The 24810-nt window shown below is 43.0% G+C and overlaps 1 non-coding gene across 1 annotated transcript; it reads right to left on the reverse strand.

Annotated features, from left to right (window-relative positions):
* Window positions 1-19852: 19852 nt before the first annotated feature.
* Window positions 19853-19959, reverse strand: LOC144999214 (small nucleolar RNA R71). Its single transcript, XR_013660734.1, has one exon. It is a non-coding gene; the product is annotated as a small nucleolar RNA R71 (small nucleolar RNA).
* Between the last annotated feature and the right edge of the window lie 4851 nt (window positions 19960-24810).

The following is a 24810-nucleotide window of genomic DNA, read 5'->3' on the forward strand; positions in this document are numbered from 1 at the left end:
CTCATCACCTTTTCATCGATACATGGATCGTCAGAATCAGATTGATAATGAGGAAGTTATGACCTTCGAAGTATATTAGGGTTAAGGGGTTAAGCAGTACGCAGGGCGTACTAGTTCTAAAGTCAGTTACAGGGCGTACAATGGTGTACGTAGGGTGTATTGATGCGAGGTAGGATCGCGCCTTCGGGCACGTACGCGGGGCGTACGTGCATCTTAATGAAAAACCCTAATTTTGATGATGTACCATATATAATTTCATTAAGTAATTAGGGCTGGCCTCTCTTCTAGCCTCCATGTAACACCCATAAAAATCAAGCCAATTTCAAGCTTTTTCAACCATTCAAAACTATTAAGTTATTATAAAGTGTTTTCAAAATAGATTAAACATCATAGTATCCCATAAATCCAGATCATAAAAATGTGAGGAAGTGCATGATCACGCCTTCGCCTTCCCGCGCTCATCTGAAGTACCTGAAACAAAATCCAAAACTGTAAGCCCGAAGCTTAGTGAGTTCCCCCAAAATACCCATACACACAACAATATACATGTAATCAAAAACAGCACACTATGGGTCCAATCAACAATCAGGTTGGAATACCCCAGGCCCTCAACCATCGGGTTGGAATGCCAACATACTATTGGTCCAATCATCCTCAGGATGGAATACCCTCGGCCCACAACCATCGGGTTGGAATGCCCACATACTACGAGTCCAATCATCATCGGGATGGAATACTCACGCCCCACAAGCATCAGGTTTTAATGCCTAGGTCTGTTAGCTCTCGTACAAAGCAGATAAGCCTCAACCACTAATCAAAATGTGCACATATATCATATAATCACATAACAGTCTATAGACTGACAAACCGATCTAACATATCATAACAACATAGTAACATCTTATCTATTAGGATACCGATCTAACAGATCATAATAACATAATAACATCCTATCAACCAGGATACTGGTTTAACATATCATATGATACTCGAGCATATAACATATCAGGATAGCAATCCAAAGAGGGTCAGCCTTTGTGCCTTCAACCCTTGAGTATAGTGAGGAAAACTCACCTCACAAATGTCAAACTGTAGTGATAAGATCAAACTCTTGAATCACAACCACGAACTCCACCACCTATATTCACCATCGTTCCACTTCCATAAATTCCCAATTTACAAAACTCCCCCAAAAGTCAAACTGGTCAATCCTTGGTCAAAGTCAAAGTCAATGGTCAAGGTCAACAGTCCATGTTGATCCAACTCGTCGAGTGCAGCTCACTGACTCATCGATTCCTTTCAAAACTCGAGAAATCGTGAAAACCCTAGTTGACTCGCCGAGTTTACAGACAACTCGTCGAGTCCATGCATGTCCAAATGTTGGGAAAACCTTAACTGACTCAGCGAGTCGTCTCACTGACTCGCCGAGTCCATGCAGAAACCCACAACAGTCAATCTTCATCCGAATCGTCGAGTTGAACATGCAACTTGTCAAGTCCCTTTAGTCTATTTCTCATTCAGACGTATTTAAGTTACTCCTAAGCTCCAAATTGTAGATCTAACCTCCTAGGGCATGGTTTCCACGTAAAGTTGCAAACTTTACGTACATGCATGGTCCTAAATGCCCAAACCAAGCTAAGGGAACAATTTAACCCAAATAGAAGGGCCAAAGCTTACTAAATTTGGTAACTTTATGACTATAGGGACTTAGAGGAGTCCAGATCCGAAGTTACAACTTTAGATCAGGACCAATACCCGAAATGATTCACAAATATGTTAAAAAATGGCCCTAAACCTAAGCATGAATAGATGCAACTAAAGATAAGTCAAGGTAACGAGTTGTTACCTTCAAAATGATGCCAAGATGAAGTAAAGTCAGATCCACAAGCTTCTCTTTGCTCCAAGCTCCGTAAACTTCAAGCCTTCTTCACAAAATCCACCTTCCAAGCTTTTAACACACAAGAATGAAGAATAAGAGAGATTAGGTGTCACACCCCCAAACCAGAATGGCGGAAACATTCGGGGGTGGATGACTTCACGTAGTATCACAACAATTGAATATTGTAAAGAAAGTAACACAACCAACATATATATAATGAAAACGTATATTGTTGCGTTATACATGTTATCAAAAGAATATTACAATATGATGATAAATGTTCAATAATAAAAACATCCTTAGTGTTCCTTCTCCCAAAAGCTGGTAGTTACCTGTATTACTGATTCCCTGAGAAATACAAGTGGTTTTGAAAAAGTGTCAACAATTAAGTTGGTGAGTTCATGAGTGTTTTGAGTTGAAAAGTATATCCTTTTTGGTAGCAAATTGGTAAACGAGGTTTTCAGAAAATCCAATATTTTCTATAAATGATTCAAAAAGTTTCCAAAGTTGGAATGTGTTGGTATCTTTTGTACCTGTATGATAAAAACAATTTTGTATGAAAAATAATGTAGAAAACTGCAATGCACATATGAATCTCGTAAATCAATCTTGTTTTATACTTTTTATGTGAGTTTTATAACCATGATATTGACACTGACGGCCTGTAACAATATTCTTCAGGTGTTGCAGTGTTATGACATTTGTCACCCCAGACCTGCCGGTCTAACTATAACTAGTAGTTTAGGTGCGGGGTTGTCAATCCCGTATAGATCTATACACAAGTATCACGCTCTCCCTCCAAGAGATTATGGTATATAATACAGGACTTGAAATGCATACATAAATGTACGTTGAAGTTTGAATATCTCACATTGCTTAGTATAAATAGATTTACAATGAAATGACCTTACTTCTTTTGAAAGTGTTTCGTTTTTCAAGATGTATATGTAAAATCTACGACTGACTCGTTAACTATACCCATTATAGTTTTTCAGATAGTATGTTCCATTTGGTGAAAATAATTTAGTGATATAATAGCTCTTGTATACATAAGTTGTTTGTATCGATATTCGAAGATAGAAATTTCATTTATGTTTATAAAACGATACTTTAACGTGTAATGTACTTGTATTCCCCCCCCCCCCCCTAAAACATGAAAAGAATTGAAAAGTAAGGGTATGAACTCACTCGTTAAGTTTGAAGAGAGAGGATAGGGTTGAGTAGAACTTCGACCGCGGATAGTTGCGTCGTCGGGCTCTTCGGGGATCTCTGCAGCGTAAATCTTTCGTCGGGGGCTCGAGTGCGGAAACCGAGGTGAGGGAATGGTCTCTGGAGCTTAGAGGTATGGGAGAATGACTGAGGAATTGTGAATGGTGTGCAAAAACTCGAAGTTTATGCCATCTATTTATAGTGCTGGGAGCTCCTCGTACGCGGCGCGTACCTCCGAAGTACGCTGGGCGTACGCAGTACGCGGGGCGTACCTCAGTTACGCGGGGCGTAACAATGCGTCATGGCTTACGACTCCTGGCTAGCTAAGCGTAGAGTGGGCGGGCCGATGAGACTCGACTCTGGGTCTAGTACGCGGGGCGTACTCCCAGAGAACGCGGGGCGTACTCCCAGAGAACGCGGGGCGTAATCTGGCCTGTCCTCTTCTAAATTCCGTAACTTTCGCGTTCGAGCTTCGTTTTTCGTGTTCTTTATATCCACACGTAGGTGAGATTATGCTCTACAACTTTCCTTTAGACTCCGTCGGCTAGTTTTGACTTTATTTTTAATGACATAATTTTAAATAGGCCGGGCCTCCTAAAGTTCGTTAAAGATTTATAGGTTCTTTATTCGGCGTCGGTTTCCGTTTGTCTTTTTGTCAATTTGATCCTATTGTGGAGATCTTTAACTCTCATTTAGATTGCGTTAGCTAATTAACACTCGATCTTCAATTCGAGTTTTTAGCCCTCTACTACTGTTACGAAACTTTGAAAATTCGTAACTTCTTCATATGAGGTCCAATTTGGGCGATCTTTTTATGCACGCTCACCTTTCAATGAGATCTACGATTTTTGTTTAGATACTTAAGGCTAAAATGCATATTATTGAGATTTTTCTTTTTACGTCAAATAATGTTTTAACGGCGTGTCGTAAATATATGAGTGGTTATAATTTCTTCAATATAACCCGGTTTTGAGCGTTCTTTATGTTTTCGGAAACCTTGACACGTTATCTAATATTTGATACATCCCAACTTAGATATTTGAATACTTTATTTTCAAGGTTAATTTAGTTGTATTTGACTTTTGAGCGTTACAATGCTTTTGGAAAATATAGGGTTGTCACATTAGGGTTTTTCTGAGCTCAAGGGGGCAGTAAGGGAGGCTAGTGACCCTTTAAATAGGATGCAAAACCCTGGAAATTAGGGTTTCATTTTCCAGCTCCTACTCGTCGAGTTGGGGTCCTCTAACTCGTCGAGTAGACCTCAAAAAGTCACGCGGTCTAAATTGTTTCTACACGACGAGTTGGGGCATCCAACTCGTCGAGTAGGTCTAAGAACATGACTATCAACTTTAAATTTTTATCCCCCACTTGAACTAGACTTCGTCCTCAAAGTCTACTGCAGTAAATAACTCGGGATAATGCTCCCACATCTCAGCCTCCGGCTCCCACATCCACTCAGATCCCCTCTCGTGCTGCCACTATACATTTAGCAAAGGCACATCCTTGTTCTGTATAACCTTTACTATCTCAAGAACGGCCACTGGCTTCTTCACGTAATTCAGGCGCTCATCGACCTGAATATCATCTAATGACACTACTGACTCCTCATCCAGTATGCACTTTTGCAACTATGACACATGGAAAGTGTTGTGGACCTGATTAAGCTCCTTTGGGAGATCCAGTATATACATCACCTTTCCAACCCAAACAATGATCCTAAATGGCCCAATGTACCGGTGTGACAACCCGATATTTCAAATCAACATAATGACCTAAAAAATCAAGAATTGTAATCTCTTTTGATATATTGAAAATAGCGTCAAAAATAAAATATTCAAAATTCTCTATTGGGATAAATAAAGTAATAGAGATCGTAACTAGGTTTCCAAAAATATAAAGAACACTAAAATCCGAGTTATAACGAAGAAGTTATGACCGATCGAAGATACGCGGCAAGACCGGTAAAACACTGTTAAGCATAAAACGAAAAGTTTCAATAAAATACTTTTCAACCTTATGTGTCTAAATGAAAGTTGTAGATATCCCAAAACCGTAAATATACATAAAAAGAACGCCCAAATTTGACTTCATATGAGGAAATTATGATTTTTTGAAGTTTCAAACATAACAGTAGACAGCTAAAAACTCGAAATCGAGATCAAGCGACTTTTTGCCAACATGACCAAAATGAGAATCGAAGATCTCATCAATGGTATTACAATGGTAAAAAGTCTGACGAAGACGGACACCGGATGAAGAAGTTATGGATTTTTAACGAACTTTTCCTGTACTGTCCTGTTAAGAATATAATATTAAAAATAAAATCAAAATTAGCCGACGAAGTCTAAACGAGAGTTGTAGAGCATAATCTTACCTACGCGTGGATATAAATAACATCGAAAATGGAGCTCGTATGCAAAAGATATGAATTTCTGAAGTTTGAGGCACAAGTTTCGATGTTGAGTCAGACTTGTCAGAGTTCACGACGTGAACACTAAAGTTCACGACGTGAACTGTCTGACTGACCATTTCAGAACCACTTGACAGATGACACATGCCATGAGTGAATCGGGACAAACTCACGACGTGAATTGGTAAAACTCATGACATGAACTTTGATTTTTAGCCTATATATAGAAATTGAAGCCTTCCGAGTTTGGCTGTGCATTTCTATCCTCTCTCCCACTTCTACTCTGTGTTAAGCATCCCGAGTGTAACGACCTAATTTTCACAGCCAAAAATTTCATTTTCAAATCAACACTTTGGAAAACATTTGGGGAATAAACATCATCATTTCATAAACATATTTCGTGTCCGAAACCAAAACATAAAAACAACCATAATGTCAGAGTACAAATCCCAGAATATCTCGTAGTGCGGAAAACAAAGAGCGTGTGTGTGATATGCCGATACCGTGCCATCTCCTTCCCCTTCGCTGAAGAGGCACCTGAAACAACAACTAAAAACCATAAGCAAGAAGCTTAGTGAGTTCCCCCACCGTACCACATACCAAACAACCACATAACATACATATACTGTCAGGCATATCTGGGTGCCCGACCTACCCCTTCGGTCCTCTCGACCGGATACTGACTAGCATATCTGGGTACTGGTCTCCCCTTCGGTCCTCTCGATTGGATACTGACTAGCATACCTGGGTGCTGGTCTCCCCTTCGGTCCTCTCGACCGAGCACTGGGGACTATTTCACCCCTACCACTACCACATAACATGTATCACACAATCTATCTAGCATGGCTGGGCATATCTGCCCCTTTGGTCCTATCGACCGGTATTCTTGGGACTATTTCCCCTACTGTCACTAGCACATAACATCATATAATACTAGCACATAAACATGACACAGGTAGTAGCAGCCCTAGATGAATATCACAGAGACAATCATCTAAACATACACTCCTACTAGTGGGCCGACATTGTGGCCTTAGACCCACTGCTACTGGAAGGTAACTCACCTCATAGTAGCTGCTGAACTGTGTGGGAATCCTCTAACTGTTGCCGCTGCTGCTGCTCCGAAAATCCTCCGGCTATAATTCCCACAAAACACTCAGTCAGAAACTGACATCTATTCTTAGGGTAAAATGACCATTTTACCCCTGACCAAGTCAAAGTCAAAGTCGGTTTTTAGTTGACCTGACTCGCCGAGTTGGCTCGCCAACTCACTGAGTCCCTATCCTTCCATTAAACCTTAAACCTGTCTTTGCTCATCAAGTTAGGTGATGACTCGACGAGTTTTCCTTCTAACAGAACATCGGCTGAATCCACATCCGACTCGCCGAGTTGTATGAACAACTCGTCGAGGACCATGAAGATTGCCTTGGACTCGCTGAGTCCGTTCATGCACTCGCCGAGTACTATGAATTCCCAGAACACTTTACTTAGTCCAAAACGTTGGGTCACTCCCCGGGACTCCTAAAAACCCTTCCACACCCAACTGGTCCTTATGACCCTCACTGATATGGGACCAGAATCTCTGGACTCGCCAAGTCCAGGAATGGACTTGCCGAGCCTATCTCATTACTTACCAAGAAATTCGATTTATGATGTACAACACTTAACCAAATGATAGATCCAGGCCCCTAAACTCGATCTAGCATGTAAAGTTACAAACTTCACGTGCATGCATGGAACATAAGAGTTTAAAAGGCTCTTTAATGGTTCTTTTGTTGCATGGGGCCTTCCTTGGTTCAAAAAGCAACCTAGATCTGACTTGTGGCTCATAAAATGACGTGATACAAAAGCCCAAACCCCCAACAATGTTTGCAAACATGATTGGCCACCAAAAATGGCTTAAAAAGCCCTAACTTACCTCAAATAGGGATCTAACAAATGAATGAGTAAGGTTCAGACTTTATACCTTCCAAAGACTGCAAATGATGAGCCAAACTCGAATCCTTCATTCCCCTCTTGATCATTCTATGCTCTTCCTTATTCCTTGAGATCAAAACTTACAAGAATCACTCAAAAAGCCGTAGATCTTCACAAAAACGGCTAGGGTTTGGTATGAGGAGAGTTTGGGAGCATAAAGGGGGAAAGGAGGCTGCATAAGGTCGTTTAAATAGGGTGCAAACCCCTGGATTAGGGTTTTTGTCCAAACAACGGCTACTCGTTGAGTCCGGGACCTGACTCGCCGAGTCCGCAGCTCAAACCCCGCGCCTCATCCCGCTTCTACTCGGCGAGTCAGTCTTTCAACTCACCGAGTCCAAGGCTAAAAATGCAAAAATAAATGAAGATTTAATAACAGAGTACGTACCAAGAACCAGGTGCTACAAATCTCCCCCACTTATTTTAAACTTCGTCCTTGAAGTCTGTCGCACGATCCTGAAATAACTCGGGGTAATGCTCCATCATCTCATCCACCAGCTCCCAAGTCCAGTCCGACCCCTTCCGGTGTTGCCATTGCACCTTCACGAGTTGACCTCTTTTGTTCCTCAGATCCTTCGACTTCCAGTCAAGGATCGCTATAGGCCACTCGACGTAATTCAGGCTGCCATCAACCTAAATGTTCTCCAAGGGTAACACCGCCGTATCGTCCACTAGGCACTTCCGCAGCTGAGAGACATGGAAAGTGATGTGGATATGACTGACCTCGACTGGCAGATCCAGCCGGTACGCCACCTTGCCCACCCGGGCTACAAGACTGAACGATCCGATCTACCTTGGGCCCAACTTGCCTCATTTTCTGAATCGGATGACGCCTTTCCATGGCGACACCTTCAGTAGAACCACATCCCCAACTTGGAATTCCAAGTTTGAACGGTGCTTTTCGGCATAACTTTTATGCCGACCCTGTGCAGTCTAAAGCCTGCTCTGAACTTGCTGAACCTTTTCGGTCATCTTGAGTACTACATCGGTGCTCCCCATGACCCTCTGGCCAACCTCACCCCAATATATCGGGGTCTAACACCTCCTTCTGTACAACATTTCGAAGGGAGGTTGATCAATAATCGTGTGGTAGCTGTTGTTGTACGAGAACTCAGCTAGAGGAAGGTAAGTATCCCAGCTACCACCTAAGTCTAGCACACATGCCCGCAACATATCCTCTAGAGTCTGGATGGTTCGCTCACTCTGACCATCTGTCTGCGGGTGAAAAGCGATGCTAAAATGCAGACGAGTGCCCAAATCGTCATGAAATTTCTTCCAAAACCTGGAAGTAAAACGCACATCCCTATCTGAAATCACGGATACTGGCATCCCGTGCCGCGCCACTATCTCCTTGATATAGATGTCGGCCAACTTTTCGGCCGATATGCTCTCCTGATTTGGAATAAAATGTACACTCTTGGTCAATCGATCCACGATGACCCATATCGAATCCACTCCTCGCGCGGTCCTAAGAAGCTTTGTGATAAAATCCATCCTAATATCTTCCCATTTCCACAACGGTATGTCCAATGGCTGCATCTTGTCGTGCGGTCTCTGATGCTCGGCCTTGACCTTCGTGCAAGTCAAACACCACTCAACATACCAAGCGACATCCCGCTTCATGCAGAGCCACCAATAGTCTAGGCGAAGATCCCTATACATCTTCGTCGCCCCGGGATGAATAGAGAACCGGGATTTATGCGCCTCCTCCATCAGAACCTGGGGCACGCCTCCATGATAAGGGACCCACACCCTACGGTGAAGAGTCAATAACCCTCATCTATCATAGTCGAATGAGGAAACCTGTCCCACAATCCGCTCACTCTTCCGATGTTCCTCCTTCATAGCCTCCTGATGAGCCTCCCGAATCCGCTCCAACAGTGGAGTCACTACGGTCATTCGTAGGCAAATATTTTGGATCGGCGCTGCCTTACGGCTAAGCGCGTTGGCCACCATATTGACCTTCCCTGGGTGATAAAGGATCTCGCAATCATATTTCTTTACCACATCCAACCACCGATGCTGCTTCATGTTTAGATTTGGCTGATTCATGAGGTAACTCAAACTCTTTTGGTCCGTGTAAATGGTACAGCGAACCCCATAGATGTAATGATTCCAAATCTTGGGGGTGAACACAACAACCCCTAACTCCAAGTCATGCATCGGGTAATTCGCTTCGTGAGGCTTCAGCTGCCTCGACGCGTAGGCGATGACATGCCCTCTCTACATCAATATCGCGCCCAAACCTGAGATGGACACATCGCAGTACACAACAAAATCCTCTATGCCCTCTGGCAGGGATAAGATTGGCGCCTCGCACAATCTCTGTCTCAGTGTCTCAAACGCTGCCTGCTGCTCAGGCCCCCAACAAAAGACCACGTCTTTCCTTGTTAGCCTGGTCAATGGTACGACTATCTTGGAGAAATCCTGGATGAATCTCTGATAATAGCCCAATAAACCCAGGAAACTCCGAATCTAATATGGAGACTTCGGAACCTCCCATCTCATCACGACCTCTACCTTGTCCGGGTCTACTAAAATCCCTTCCTGGTTGACAAGGTGCCCAAGAAACTGCACCTCGCGCAACCAGAACTCATACTTGGAGAACTTAGCATATAAGCTCTTTATCATCAGGGTCTCCAACACCTCTCGGAGATGCCCCTCGTGCTCCTCCTGCGTCTTGGAATAAATCAAGATGTCATTAATCAAAACTATCACAGACCGATCCAGCATCAGTCTGCACACGCGGTTCATGAGGTCCATGAATGCGACAGGAGCATTGGTGAGCCCAAACGGCATCACCACGAACTCATAATGGCCATAGCGCATCCGAAATGCGGTCTTTTGCACATCCCCCTCTCTGACCCTCATCTGATGATAACTTGAACGCAAATCGATCTTGGAGAACCAAGATGCTCCCTGCAACTAGTCAAAGATATCATTAATACTCGGGAGTGGGTAACGGTTCTTCACTATTACCTTGTTCAGCTCCCGATAGTCTATACACATCCAATGTGACCCGTCCTTCTTCTTCAAAAACAGAATCGGGGCTCCCCAGGGTGAACTGCTCGACCTGATAAATTCCTTGTCTAGCAGCTCCTACAGCTGCGTAGACAACTCCTGCATCTTGAGAGGAGCCAACCGATAGGGTGCCTTGGCTATTGGAGCTGCACCAGGGACTAGGTCGATCCTGAACTCCACCTGGTGCTCCGGAGGTATCCCAAGCAGCTCCTCGGGGAATACATCCGCGAACTCTCGTACTACGAGCACCTCATCCACCGTCGCTCTACCCACCTCCCGGGTATCCATAACATACGAGACAGAACCTGCGCAACCTTGCTGGAGGTAGCGCCTTGCCCTCGCCTCCAAACATAAGGTTGGCCCTCCCTGTGGTCTCTCGCCCTGAATCACCAACTCTCCCCATTTGGGGCTCTGACTCGCACTAGCTGCTGCGTGCAGTCTATCACTACCCCATTGGGGCTTAACCAATCCATACCGATAATTACCTTGTTCCCATGCAAAGGTATGGGAACCATATCTACCAGATAACGCTCCTCAAACAATCTCAATACACAATCCCGGAAAACCTCTAATGCTCGCACGGATTGATCGTCGGCAATCTCCACCTCTAAAGGGCAATCCAACCTGCCCAAAGACTCAGGAAACTTCTTGCTAAGCACAAGAGAAATAAATGATCGGGTAGCCCCTGAATTGAACAACACCTGAACTGGCATACCGTTCACATGGAACAATCCTAAGCAGAGCACATACATATATCATATCAACATTACAACAGCATAACATAAAAGCATAAATAAAGAATCATACCAGTCACCACATCGGGTGCGGTTCGTGCCTCCTCGGTAGTCAACTGGAATGCCCGGCTCCTTACCACTGGAGCCTCTGCCTTGCCCTGCCGACCATCAGTGATCCGCAGGGTCGCTGGAGTTGGCGCCTTCACTGGCGCTGAAGTTGTTGTCAACTGGGGGCAATTGGCCTTCTTGTGGCCCTCTGGTTGCAGTGGAAGCACAACAACTCAGACATTGAGAAGACAGGTGCAAGGGGGTACAATCCCTGCTAAAATGCCCTAACGTGCCACAATTATAGCAGCCTGATGATCCCAACTTGCACGCTCCCTCGTGCGTCTTGTCGCATTTCCTGCAGCGGCCTAACCCCTGTTGGCCTTTTGGCCCAACATCTGATCCCTTGGGCTTCTTCCCCAAAGCCCCTGTAACCTGTCCCTCCTCTGCCTTCCTCTTCTGGATATGCTCCAGATCAATCTCCCTTTCCCTAGCCCTGGAAATCATGGAATCCAGGGTAGGGCAAGCTGAAAAACTAACATGCTCCCGGATGTCAGCCCGTAGCATGTCATGGTAGCGGGTCCGCCTTATATCCTCATCACCTGCATACTGGGGCACTAATAACACCCTCTCCCGAAACTTGGCAGTGATCTCTGGCATGGTCTCCGTCATCTGCCTCATATCTAAAAACTCCATGGCCAGCTACTGAAGCTTGACACTCGGTGCAAACTCTGCCCTGAACCTGGTCACAAAGTCCGACCAGGTAATAGCCTCAACAACCAAGGCTCCCAAAGAGTCAACAACAGACTCCCACCAGTCTCTAGCTCTGTCTCTGAAACACTCTGTTGTGTATCTCACCTTCGACCCCTCGGGGCAGAAGCTAGTCAACTATGCAGACTCGATGTCTCCAATCCACCGCCTGGTAGCTATGGGGTCCTTCGCCCCATGAAAGTCTGGCGCACCACTGCCCCTGAAGTCCTTAAAGGACAGCGTGCGAGATCCCGGCTGGCCTGATGCCATGTCACTCCTGAATTCCCTGAGGCGATCCTCCATCAACTTAACTATCCCTTCCTTGATCGACCCGAAGATAATGGGAGTCGACTCAAGGATGCCACTGGTGATCTCTGACGCGATGAACTCGCGTAGCCTCTCATCCCCTAGCTTGAAACCTAATTCCGAACCTGATCCCTCTCCTAAACTGCCAACTGCTGGCCTAGATCATAGTACCACCATTCTGCAATATATAAACAACGGTTGTTAGCGATACTGATACCTCTTGAGGAACCACATCCACTACAAGTTCCCTGGTCTTACCTCGGCCTTCCTTGGTTCGGGTACGGATCCTCTGCTTTCAGTAGTACGGGCCCATACTACCTTCCACATCTATCTGTACCTTCTTCAAGGACTGCCTTGACTCCACCATATCCCTTTTTACCATTGCTGATCACTGCTATCTTTATCCTCGGCTTACCCTTAGTAAAATCTTTGACTCCACTTAAACCAATCCTCAGCTGCTGAAGGCCTCTTGTAATGCCAATTAGCCATCACCTCAATACCATCACATGTGATGAGGCTCGGAGAATCCTTCGAGTAAAAGACTCGTCCCTACCACGGTTGGACTCAAACGAGAGCTGCGCAGCCGGGCCAAATCCAACACTCTGAGATTATCCAATCCTGATCCCATGTGATGTGACGTACTCACCTAATGGCTAACTCCCATCACTTGGAGTCCCACAAAGCACAAAGAAAGCAACATTTGGATATAGGAACTACTCAAGGAAATCTATTCTCATAACGAGAAACTACACTAGCATTCAATGTTGAACTCATACTATCAGGCATAACCTAAACATGCTATCCTACTGATGTCTACTCAATTTCTAGCATGCAATTCACATAAGGTTGGAACACAAAAGCAGGCGCATAAGGCATCCTACTAGATCCTTAGTCCTATTCTAGCATGTTATTCTACTGAAATTGATAAACATAGTATAACATTGTATTGGTACTTTGGGGAATACTTACTTGAGCTCGGCCGGTCACGCACATCACACACTTCGTTCTTTCTTAAAACTCTTTACTTATTCTTTTAGAAAACTTTTTCTTTTTTGAAATCCTTTAATCCCTCGGTTTGAGTTCAGACACTCCCGAAGGTGTGTCCGAATCCCTCAAACCAGGGCTATGATACCTACTTGTAACGACCCAATTTTCACAGCCAAAAATTTCATTTTCAAATCAACACTTTGGAAAACATTTGGGGAATAAACATCAACATTTCATAAACATATTTCGTGTCCGAAACCAAAACATAAAAACAACCATAATGTTAGAGTACAAATCCCAGAATATCTCGTAGTGCGGAAAACAAAGAGCGTGTGTGTGATATGCCGATACCGCACCAGCTCCTTCCCCTTCGCTGAAGAGGCACCTGAAACAACAACTAAAAACCATAAGCAAGAAGCTTAGTGAGTTCCCCCACCATACCACATACCAAACAACCACATAACATACATATATTGTCAGACATATCTGGGTGCCCGACCTACCCCTTCGGTCCTCTCGACCGGATACTAACTAGCATATCTGGGTACTGGTCTCCCCTTCGGTCCTCTCGATTGGATACTGACTAGCATACCTGGGTGCTGGTCTCCCCTTCGGTCCTCTCGACCGAGCACTGGGGACTATTTCACCCCTACCACTACCCCATAACATGTATCACACAATCTATCTAGCATGGATGGGCATATCTGCCCCTTTAATCCTATCGACCGGTATTCTTGGGACTATTTCCCCTACTGTCACTAGCACATAGCATCATATCATACTAGCACATAAACATAACACAGGTAGTAGCAGCCCTAGATGAATATCACAGAGACAATCATCTAAACATACACTCCTACTAGTGGGCCGACATTGTGGCCTTAGACCCACTGCTACTGGAAGGTAACTCACCTCGTAGTAGCTGCTGAACTGTACGGGAATCCTCTGACTGTTGTCGTTGTTGCTACTCCGGAAATCCTCCGGCTATAATTCCCACAAAACACTCAGTCAGAAACTGACATCTATTCTTAGGGTAAAATGACCATTTTACCCCTGACCAAGTCAAAGTCAAAGTCGGCTTCTAGTTGACCTGACTCGCCGCCGAGTCCCTATCCTTCCATTAGACCTCAAACCTGTCTTTGCTCGTCAAGTTAGGTGATGACTCGACGAGTTTTCCTTCTAACAGAACATCGACTGAATCCACATCCGACTCGCCGAGTTGTATGAACAACTAGTCGAGTACCATGAAGATTGCCTTGGACTCGCCGAGTCCGTTCATGCACTCGACGAGTACTATGAATTCCCAGAACACTTTGCTTAGTCCAAAACATTGGGTCACTCCCCGGGACTCCTAAAAACCCTTCCACACTCAACTGGTCCTTATGACCCTCACTGATATGGGACCAAAATCCCTGGACTCGCCGAGTCCAGGAATGGACTCGCTGAGCCTATCTCATTCCTTACCAAGAACTTTGATTTCTGATGTACAACACTTAACCAAATGATAGATCCAGTCCCCTAAACTCGATCTAGCACATAAAGTTACAAACTTTACGTGCATGCATGGGACATAAGAGCTTAAAAGGCTCTAAAATGGTTCTTTTGTTGCATAGGGCCTTCCTTGGTGCAAAAAGCAACCTAGATCTGACTTGTGGCTCATAAAATGACATGATACAGAAGCCCAAACCCCAACCATGTTTCCTTCTTCCTTGAGATCAAAACTCACAAGAATCACACAAAAAGCCTTAGATCTTCACAAAAACGGCTAGGGTTTGCTATGAGGAGCGGTTAGGAGCATAAAGGGGGAAAGGAGGTTACATAAGGTCGTTTTAATAGGGTGCAAACCCCTGGATTAGGGTTTTTGTCCAAACAGCGGCTACTCGCCGAGTCCGCAGCTCAAACCACGCGCCTCATCTCGCTTCTACTCGGCGAGTCAGTCCTTCGACTCGCCGAGTACAAGGCTAAAAATGCAAAAATATATGAAGATTTAATAACACAGTGCGTATCAAAAACAAGGTGCTACAAATCTCCCCCACTTATTTTAGACTTCATCCTCGAAGTCTTCCGCACGATACTGAAACAGCTCGGGGTAGTGCTCCATCATCTCATCCACTGGCTCCCAAATCCACTCCGACCCCTTCCGGTGCTGCCATTACACATTCACGGGTTCTACTCTTTTGTTCCACAGATCCTTCGACTTCCGGTCAAGGATCGCTACAGGCCGCTCCATGTAATTCAGGCTGCCATCAACCTGAATGTCCTCTAATGGTACCATCACCGTATCGTCCACTAGGCACTTCCGTAGCTGAGAGACGTGGAAAGTGTTGTGGATCTGACTGAGCTCGGCTGGCAGATCCAGCCAGTACGCCACCTTGCCCACCCGGGCTACAACCTTGAACTATCCGATGTACCTTGGGCCCAACTTGCCTTGTTTTCTAAATCGGATGACGCATTTCCATGGCGACACCTTCGGTAGAACCATATCCCCGACTTGGAATTCCAAGTCTGAACGACACTTATCGGCATAACTTTTTTGCCGACTCTATGCATTCTGAAGCCTGCTCCGAACTTACTGAATCTCTTCGGTCGTCTTGAGCACTACATCGGTGCTCCCCATGACCCTCTGGCCAACCTCACCCCAACATATCGGCGTCCGACACCTCCTTCCGTACAACATTTCGAAGGGAGGTTGATCAATACTTGTGTGGTAGCTGTTGTTGTACGAGAACTCAGCTAGAGAAAGGTAGGTATCCCAGCTACCACCTAAGTCTAGCATGCATGACCGCAACATATCCTCTAGAGTCTGGATGGTTCGCTCACTCTGACCATCTGTCTGCGGGTAAAAAGCAGTGCTAAAATGCAGACGAGTGCCCAACTCATCATGAAATTTCTTCCAAAACCTGGAAGTAAAATGCACATCCCTATTTGAAATCACGGATACTGGCACCCCGTGCCGCGCCACTATCTCCCTGATATAGATGTCGGCCAAATTTTCGGCTGATATGCTCTCCTGAATTGGAATAAAATGGGTGCTCTTGGTCAATTGATCCACGATGACCCATATCGATTCCACTCCTCGCACGGTCCTGGGAAGCTTTGTGATAAAATCCATCGTAATATCTTCCTATTTCCACAACGGGATGTCCAACGGCTGCATCTTGCCATGCGGTCTCTAATGCTCGGCCTTGACCTTCCTGCAGGTCAAAAACCGCTCAACGTACCAAGCCATATCCCGCTTCATGCAGGGCTACCAATAGTCTAGAAGAAGATCCATATACATCTTCGTCTCCCCGGGATGAATAGAGAACATGGATTTGTGCGCCTCCTCCATAAGAACCTGGCGCACGCCTCCATGATAAGGGACCCACCACACCCTACGGTGAAGAGTCAATAACCCCCGGCTATTATAGTCGAAGGAGGAAACCTGTCCCACAATCCGCTCACTCTTCCGATGTTCCTCCTTCATAGCCTCCTACTGAGCCTCCCGAATCCGCTCCAAGAGCGGAGTCTCTACGGTCATTCGTAGGCAGATATCTCAGATCGGTGCTGCCTTACGGCTAAGCGCGTTGGCCACTACATTGGCCTTCCCTGGGGGATAAAGGATCTCGCAATCATAATCCTTTACCACATCCAACCACCGACACTGCCTAGCACACGATGTAAGTCCCAAATTCCCAAGATTTCCAAGAAATTGACTTCTTTTCAGTCAAAGTACTGCCCGGGTTGAGTCTCGTCTTCTTCAACTCACCTTCTTCAATCTATCAAGTGAGTTCATACCCCTACAACTACGTTTTCAAATGCTTTGTAAATACTTTCATACACTTTTAGGGGGGGATACAAGTAAACATACAGTTATTCTCGTGTGAAAAACATCAACCTTTTTGCTATACTTTTTGTTATATAATCAATCATATGTGATTTATAACTATCGTACAAAAATGTTCTCATGCAACATATCACGATAACACTTTGTCCATTTTGAAATGAAACATGTTGTTATATAAATATCAAACACTTTGTTTATATTTTGAGTATAAATGTCCAATAATGCTATTACAAACGTTATACTTACAGACAAAGTCGACACTACACTAGGGTTTACCATAAAAACGAAACACACTTTTGGAAAAATTATAATAGTTATAGTTTACAAGGAAATCATTAGATTTTACATACTATAAGTAATATATCAAGGAAATTGATATTTTCATATTTAGTCTTATATTAAGTATAGATTTTTATCATTTATTAGCTAATTTATTGTATATCATGGACAAAAGATACTTAAAAGTGTTTGAATTGTGTTTTCAGTCCAAAAGCAAATCTTGGGAGCCAAAGGAAGCAGGAGAAGCGGTTGGGAGCTCGGGAGTTGAACAAAGGAGAAAAAATGTTAAAAACATAAGGTACTCGACGAGTAGGGTCGACTACTCGGCGAGTCGCGTCAAAGGATCGAGAAGATAAGGACTCTAAGACTTACCGTGCACGGGAATCAAGCGACGGACTCGGCGAGTCGGTTCGAATCTATATAAACAACTTTCCAGATCGACATAAAAAACTCTGGAACCCTTGGGGAGAAGCAAGCTGCAAATCAAAGTCAGGAGAGAGCTGGAGAACAAAGATACAACCCTAACACCAATTCCGAAGAATATTTGAGGCAAACCTACATCATTCTTACTTTAATCGATTGTTCTTCATTATGTTTAGACTTTTAGATTTCGTTTTTATGTTGTTAATCACCTCAATCTTGAGCTAAAACCTTTAAACTTCTGTTTGGGGAGACAAAGTTGATACTATGGATTTATTATTTATGGTAGGATTGATTTAATATTGGTGATTTTGTTAATTCTAGGTTGTTAAAGAACCTCATATGTGATTGAAAACTAATTTTCTTTTATTAGGAAGTTAATTAAGTTGTATGAACATCTCTTAATTGCTACCTCATATAATTTATGTGACCACTTTGTTATATGACTAGGATTAGCGACTGTGAAACTATAATTAATAGAAAAATAGGTAAATTCATGTGTGAGCTTGTGTGATGACCATCAACAAGAGGTTAACTAAAGGACCAAATTAGTTAGCTATTATAAGTCTAAATTAACCCGAATAGATAACCTAGTGAATTGAATTAAATTAGACAACTGATAACTGTTTGAGTTAGTTTGTTCTCTAAGGATTAGTGCAGCGAACGCGAAGCTAATCACTTGAATCGGTAGCCAATAGAAGAATAAATCCATTGCACTATTACCATAATATCAACCATAGGATCAATTGAGTTGAACTAAACAGAAGTCCCCTTCGTCATTGAATTTAGTTGAATCTTTGCTTTTCTAGTTTTTAGTTTAAGTAATAGTTAGTAAGTTTCTAGTCTTGTAAAAGTAGAGAAAAATTCCTTTTTATTATTTAAACTTAGATAAAAATAGTTCTTAGTTTTAATTTACCGTTCCCTATGTTCGATACCGTACTTATTTAGCTTTACCACAATTGATAGGTCCACTGCCTTTGTGTGTTTATTTTATAATTAAAAGTAGGTTTAAAACTAGTTCGTTTCACACACATCAAGTTTTTGACGTCGTTGCTAGGGAACGATTCTAAATTAACACTAATTTCTATTTTTATCGATCCTTTGTGTGAGATTTATCTTACAAAAAATTAATTCTTAGGTAATTTAGTAGTTAGTGTAGGTTTTAATAAATATCCATTTTAATAAGTTAATTAGAAATTTTTTATTTTTTTGCCTTGAACTCGTTGAGTGCACTCGTGACAACTCGGCGAGTCCATCGTTGTTCACAGTTTTAGTTTCTATTTTATTTTTGTTCTTTTTACGCGTTTTTCGTGTTTTATTTGCAGTTGTTTCATGACCCAAGGAGCTGATATACCTTTGGTTCCTCCACTGGAAGACCCGGAGTCCGCCCTAAGGAAGAACAAAGGAAAATCCGTTGGAGAGTCCGTTTCTTCAAAGAACTCGCCATTAAAGAATTTGAAGTCCGTTTTTAGCAAAAAGAAGAGCAGCAAATCAGGAACTTCCAGCACCTCTTTAGCAAGCGAAGACCCGATCAAGGAAGACACCGAGTGCGACACCGAGGAGGAAGAAGAACCTGCATACGAGCATGATTCCGATTCCAGCGACGAGTTAGCTCTTACCATGGCTAACATCGATGAAATCCCCATGGGGGAATGGAAGAAGAGGATGCGTGACGACACCGGCCCCGGATTTGTGCAACCCACAATTCCCGCTACTGCTACTTTCGAACTAAAGGGCCACATACTCACACAACCAAAGGAGATTCCTTTCTATGGAAAAGACCACGAAGATGCTTACAATGCTACAAGCACTTGGATGAAGTCAATGATGTAGCAGATTACTTCAATGTTCCAAATGTGCCTCGCGAGACCTAGCTACTTCTCATGCTCCCAGTTACATTCAAAGGTGTTGCAAAAGACTGGCTCACGTCGCTCCCTCCCGGGTCAGTCACCACATGGGCTAAGATGAAAGAAGAATTTACAGATCACTTTTGCCCACCTTCTAAAATAGCCAAGTTGAAGAAGGCTATTGTTAACTTTGAACAACAAGCTGGAGACTCACTATATGAAGCTTGGGAAAGGTACAAAAGCTTGCTAAGGAATTGCCCACACCATGACCTTAATAGCCAACAAGAAGTCTCTGTCTTCTATGATGGAGTCAATGTCACCACAAGGCTGTTACTTGATTCGCAAGGCCCGCTCACAAGGAAGCCACCCCCAGAAATCAAAGAATTAATTGAAGAATTCTCTAAGCATTCTAGAGAATACCACAACCCACGAAATGAAGTAAGTAGGGGGTAGTGAACATGGTCAACGATAGCATGACAACAATGATGGCTATACTAGACAGTTTAGACAGAAGAATGACGAAGATGGATCAAACAATCCATGATATCCGGGTGGGATGTGAAAATTGTAGGGGACCGCACCTACCTAAAGATTGTGATTTGGATGAGAACGGAAACAAAAAGGTGCAAGTTTTCTATTCAAGTGGGGACAGATATGACGAGAATTGGCGGAAACCAAAGAAGGAATGGCTCCCGTACGAAGAATACAAAAAGGCAAAGGAAGAGAAATACAAGCAAAAAGAGATGGGTTTCTATCAAAAGGAAGAACCGGTTATGGAAAAAAGAACCAATTTAGAAGAAATGCTCAAAAGATTTATAACCGCATCCAAGAAAAGGCACAATGATCATGATGCTGTAATACATGAGACCAGGAATATACTTAGGAATCAGCAAGCATCTATTCTTAACATTGAGAAACAACTAGGTCAACTTGCACATCAAGTGAACGAGAGAAGACCGGGTGAACTTCCAAGTAAAACCGAGAATAATCCAAGAATGGATAATGTGAATGCTATAACCTCTAGCTATGGAAAAAATTTCACTCCTATGACCCCTGCACAGAAGGTCTCAACTAAGGTGCTTGCAGAAAAGACAGAAGGGTCGAGTTCAGTTAAACCCGGCCAGACTCGCCGAGTCCCTCTAATGGACTCGACGAGTCCATGCACTGATCACAAATCCGTTGTTTCCTTAAAGCCTTACAACCCTCCTTTTCCATTCCCAATCCAGCCATACCTGATGAAAAGGTCAAGGCATACAGATCTTTCATGGAACATGTTAAAGCCCTTCAAGTCAACATTCCATTTTTTGAAACAATGCTTCAAACACCCAAATATTTAAACTTGCTTAAGGGACTTTTTGCTGCTAGGAAAGATATGGCGGAAGTGGCGGAATTAGTATTGAATGAACTACCAGAAAAGAAGGGCGATTTGGGAAGCATCTCAATTCCCTGCCAATTTGGAAATATACTTACCACTCAAGCATTGACCGATTCGGGTGCAAGTATAAACTTAATGCCTTTTTCGTTCTTCAAGAAGCTGAAGTTACCGGAGCCAAGGTTTGTTAATATGAAGATCCATTTAGCAGATAAGACAATCATTCGTCCAAGAGGTGTTTGTGAAGATCTTCTCGTAAAAGTGGACAAATTTGTATTCCCCGTGGACTTTGTAGTGCTTGATATGGAAGAAGACCCCAAAATTCCAATTATTTTGGGGAGACAATTTTTGAATACCGCGTGCACATTAATAGATGTATGCGAGTCCTCACTAACATTGAGGGTAGGAGATGAGTCAGCTGTTTTTAAGGCTATACCAGAAAATAAGCAAAAAGAAGCAAGAAAAGAAGACGTTTCCTTCATTGAATTGGATGATGAAATACTTCAAAAAGAACTTGCACTCTTACGAAAAGAAGATCCAAGTAAGTTTTTGCTATCGTCTGAAGAAAACTTTGAAGCTGATAAAGACTTAGAAGAGATGGAGAGGTTGCTTGGGGGAGCTGATCCAGAAGAAACAAAGGATTTTATGGAATATGCTCCGACTCGCCGAGTCTCTTTGACATACTCGATGAGTCCCGTCGTAAAGTACAGAAAAGAAGACAACCTTGACGTGCTTGTTACCAGCTCCTTGCATGCTCTTGACATGAATATCTGTCCTAATACTTGGGAAGGTCCAGCAGCGGATGGTGGAGCTTTTGAAAAACATTATGACTTCCAAAATTTTCAAATAGCTTACCTTAATTCAATTATACAAGAAGATGAGGGAACTCAACTTGACGATAAGGAAAGCCTGGGAGAAAAGGAGAATACAAAGGCGTGGAATGGTAATACTAATAACTCTTCCACAAATAGAGTGATCAAGTTAACCAAACCTCGGGATCGAGTGTTTTCTACATATAAAGTCATTAAGTTTGAAGAAAAGGAAGTTCAAAGGATGGGTCCGAAGAGTGGGGTGAAGAAGAAGATGGGGAAAAGGAACATGCATGCAATTGAAGAACATGCCACAAGGAAAAAGAGAGAAGAATTGAGACGGGCATACAAGAGGAAGATACATGCCTATAAGATGAAGTATAAACCGCAAAAGATTAGGCGTGCATTCCCGATGCAGGAAAATGAAGAAACTTAGATGGATAGGAGTCCAGCTAACGACTCCTTAAAAAGAAGCGATGGGCGGGAGGCAACCCGTTATGAGAGTTTTCTTTCTTTAATCTTTCTTGTTTTATTTTTATTTTTAGGATTTTCTTTTTCTATTTTCATCTTCGAAATCATCAATCATGACTGCTTGAGAGTACACATGGTATGAGTGTGGGGTGGTTTAAATATTGTTTTCATAAATACATGGATAAAACTATAATGTTTGAAATGTTTGCGAGTGACTTGCCGAGTATGACCTTGACTCGACGAGTCTATTCAGCATTCAGATGAGTTGCAATTCGCGACTGTACTTGCTGAGTCTGACCATGACTTGACGAGTCGATGTTATTTACAGAAAAAAATAGTTATATTTTTACATCTAGTAAAACTAGGGTTTTTAACCCTAATGAAATCATATCCCATTCATACTCGTCGTGTGCCCACCCTTTGCTTTCTCTCTCAAGCACTCATCAAGTTTTTCAATTTTTCTTCAAAATTCTCAAATTTCATCACCAAAGGTAATTACTTTCTTCCATAATTCTTTTAAAGTCATGATTTTTAGATGTTCTAAGGTAGCAATTTTCTAGAATACCCGTTTTTGAAGTTTAGTGGATTTTTAGGGTTTTGATTTTGGAGTAATCATGTTGTACTGGATGGATGTTATTGCTCTAATACACCTTATGGATGGCATCCATGGACAAACCCTTGAACGAATTTTGAGTTTTTATGGTCAAATTTTACAGAACTCGTTGACTGACTCATGCAGTTCATCAGACTCGCCGAGTCGTTCATGGACTCGACGAGTCCAGTCGGGAACCCAGAAATTTTTTGTTTTTAATGTGTTTTTGTGTCTTTTGGTTTTTTTGGTAATTGTTTTGCAGGAACAATGTTTACATGTGGACGAAGCTCTCGAGGAAGTCAAAGAGATATTCCTTGGTTACATTTTCCACAAATCAACTCAAACTCAACAAGGAATAATTGGAAGAAGAAACTTGAGGAGATCAAGAAAAAAGAGATATGTGTTCCTATTACAATTGATTGGGAATGGTTGGGGATCATTCGTTATGAAGAAGAGTTGGCCCCCTTATATCGTCAAGACGTTTGTACACAATAGAGTGTCCATCACATGTGATGGATGGAGTCGTGTCTTCCGTATTCGAGAACCGATCTATCGTGAGCTGTGCTTGGAGTTCTTTTCAACAATACATTTTTAGGGTGTGGATGATAATTACAACCCTAGAAGTGTTACTTTTTGCCTTGGGGGCGAGCTTCATCATTGTTCTATGGTCGAACTAGCTTGGAGATTGGGGATATATGACCAACATGTGGTCAACACGGATGCGTTCGTACATTTCTGGAGCATTGCCATAAAGCATTTCCGGATGGGATCACAAATTCAAGTTGGTGGAGTACCATTGCGAATAAATTTTACATTCCAAAGTTGGCTCAGGAAAGGAGCATACGATCCCCTACACACCGCCTTATTCACCGGCTTATTTCGAACACCATTAACCAAAGGAAAGATGATGACAAGGTTTCTAACCTTGATTTCTTCTTTCTTTGGAGCATCATTACACCCGATATTTTTTGCAACATCCCATGGTGCATCGCTTCATACTTGGCGGAGGGAGCGGTCAAGGACCGCAAAACTTCAAAAATTAATGGTGGCTTGTTTGTGACACGTTTAGCCCACTCTTTCGGGTTCATAACTAGCGGTGCTTCGAGCTTGCTGACAGAGATTCCAAAATCTCCCTTTAATCCTATTCTTTTTTCGCAGGGCACACATTATTGAAGATTACAGAGGAGGTCATTATGCTATCTCACATGACGATCCGGTGATCGGGACCGAGGCACCGGGACGGAGAGTTCGATCGAGACGTGAGCGGGAGGTGGAGGAGGAACCGCCGATGATTCCAGTGGACAATGACGAAGTACCAATGGATTGGTACAATGTCGAGATGAGGAGGCTCTAAGATCAAATGGCGAGGGGTATTAATTTTAGCAACGAATCCCACGTGCGACTTTTTGACCATTTCCATATTCCACACATTGATGGGGGTAACTTTCCCTAGATTAATTCTTGGGATGAGGTCATTAACGCAATGCAGAGTGGAGCTGGTGGGAGCGGGGCTGTGCATGGTCATGATGAGGAAGAGGATGATTAGTTTTTTTTATGTCTTATGGAACAATTTTTATTTGTTTTTTTTTTATTTTGTTTGGTGTGTTTTAAGTTTTTAATTAGGTCTTAAAACTCTTTTGTGTTTAATGTTCTATTTGCCTTTGTTTATTTCATAATTTGGTTTAAGAAATGCTTGCATAAGAAGTCTAGATTATGTGAGAAAAACCTGGAATCGAGTCAAGAAAGATCGACGTATTGCATTTGAGTGTCGAGTCCGGTCCGAGAGGGTTTATGAGTGAACGTTTACTGAAGCTATGAGAGGTTTTGAATCCCACTAGAAGCTAGATTCAGGATAAAGTAAATTTTGTTTGCCCAGTGC

The sequence above is a fragment of the Lactuca saligna genome, chromosome 5 (assembly GCF_052625555.1).
Source record: "Lactuca saligna cultivar CGN05327 chromosome 5, ASM5262555v1, whole genome shotgun sequence".
NCBI classification, from domain to species: Eukaryota; Viridiplantae; Streptophyta; class Magnoliopsida; order Asterales; family Asteraceae; genus Lactuca; species Lactuca saligna.